The sequence below is a fragment of the Pimephales promelas genome, chromosome 5 (genome assembly GCF_988280905.1).
Source record: "Pimephales promelas chromosome 5, fPimPro1.hap1.1, whole genome shotgun sequence".
In the NCBI taxonomy this organism is placed as follows: domain Eukaryota; kingdom Metazoa; phylum Chordata; class Actinopteri; order Cypriniformes; family Leuciscidae; genus Pimephales; species Pimephales promelas.
The window spans coordinates 8,513,665-8,515,790 of record NC_142773.1 but is presented as its reverse complement, the minus strand read 5'-3'; the positions used below and the strand labels follow the sequence as shown (position 1 = coordinate 8,515,790).

General features: G+C 39.3%; 1 pseudogene; it reads right to left on the bottom strand.

Moving 5' to 3' along the window:
• Positions 1 to 662: 662 nt before the first annotated feature.
• On the bottom strand, positions 663 to 1,604 carry LOC148981356 (uncharacterized; annotated as a pseudogene).
• Positions 1,605 to 2,126: the final 522 nt, after the last annotated feature.

Here is a 2,126-nt window from a genome sequence, read left to right as displayed (position 1 = left end):
TTGAACTCAGTTTTAGACCCAGATATGTGTAGTCGTGGGTGTGTTGGAGGACTTGTTTTCCTGCTCTGAAGATGTATTTATTTTCCCTACACCTGGATCTGTTTTGAAAGATCATCACTTTAGTTTTTGCTAAGTTAATTTTGAGAGCCCACGTTTGGCTGAATGTCTCTACGACGTCGAGGAGCTGCTGTAGTCCCTCTTGTGTTTTAGACAGAAGGACTAAATCATCTGCAAAGAGGAGACATTTAACTTCTGATTGGGTCAGGGTTGGGCCGGGGGCAGTGGAATTGTTTAAAAGTGAATAATTGTAAATACATTCAATTTAAACAAATGAAATAAGTTAATAAATGCCATTAAATGCCTCCTTGTCTTCTTTTTTAGTTATTTACAAAACATCCACTCAAAATATGACTAAATAAAGCAAATTACATTAGCAATTCAAATTAATATAGATAGAAAATTTTAATAATACACATTTTAGTTGGACAAGTTAAATATCATGTTTTTGTATCTGTAATCAAATGGTCTCAAAATAAGTTGATATTATAAAATACGTTACGTGTCAAACACAAACTATTTAGTATAAAACCTGAGATCCAAAACACATTCTTGTGTTATGAAGAATAGAGATCAGTGACAGATAGACAAATCAGATGTGAAAATTATAGTACAATCAAGGGACTGCAGGCTGTCAAATAATTATTTACAAATATTATGGATAATATATGTCCATGCTCAATCAGCATCCTCGTGGATGATTCCCCCCCGCATGTTCACAAGGGCCGCACAGATTCTGAGGATTTTGTCCATTTTGTGTGCCAAGTTGATGGGTACAGTCTGGGAGATTATTTTGAACACTTTGAGCCTCCTGATAACTCTTTCCACATGAATGCGAACATTTGCAATCCTCCTTGTGGCAGTTACGTCCTCATCAGACAACTGCCCTCCTTTATGAGTGAACGCTGGTTAAGGTTAAGCGCTCTCTCAAACAGCAGATCTCTGATGGTACAGCCTCTGTCTGCCATCACTTCAAGCCAGACTCCTGAGTGATGAACTTGTCACTACACCTGCCTCCATAAGCAGGAGAAATGAACATAACAAGCCCACACGGGGCAATAGGAACTAAATACTTTATAGTATTGCTGGAATAATAATGGCTGTAGGACTCTCCTCTGGAGTCAATGTTGTGTGGTTTCTGCAGGTTGGTCTCAGTGCAGTCAATGATGCAGCTGGTGTTGGGGAACTTCTCCCTGAAGCACTGAGGCATTGTGCTTCGGATTGTCTCCTGTGGCAGCCAAGGAATGAAGATTCTCCTCCATTGCGTCTATCCAGTAGGAGAAGATCCTGCTCACTAACCCCTGGGACACAGCAAAGCGTTCGGCAAGATCACCCTTGAGTAGATTTAACTTTAGTTTCATCATGGACATCAATATTTGATCCATTTCATGCATCTTAAAGTTTGCTTTAAAGAACTGTTCCAGATATTTAACATGATCAAAAAATGCATTGAGAGAAAGGCCTGTGTACAACACACAGCTAGTGTCATTCTTCAGGATGGCATGGGCAAGGGGTACTTCTCCACCATTGTCGCATACATCCTTCATCTTTCCTTCTAATGTATGTGATCCATCAGTGCCTGAACCTCCCACTGAGGCTACGTCCACATTAATCCGGATACATTTGAAAAAGGGGTTTTCGTTTAAAAACGCTCTCCGTCCACTCTAGCGTTTTCAGGCGTTTTCTGACGTTTCAGTGTGGATGAGAAACTTCTAAATTCACTTTACTGCGCATGCGTGAAACTTCACAAAAGCTCACTGAGACGTTACAGAGGAGGAAATAAATAATAAAGTTTTCGCGCAATTCTTCTAACGGGATCATTTTATTTAGCAAAATATCTCACCATCACTGATGCATCCAGGTCGCATTCAGTCACCATATTTGGTCTAAAAATTTTTGCCGCAGGACAGCAAATGTGAGTACATTATCTGTCATCTTTGCAGTACTGAGCTATGAAGAATAGCACATATTTAGTAACATAGAAAGTAACATATTTTAGCAACAGTGTAAAAATGAATAACACATAACAGGCACAATACCGATAAACATGAATATCTATTGGTACTACA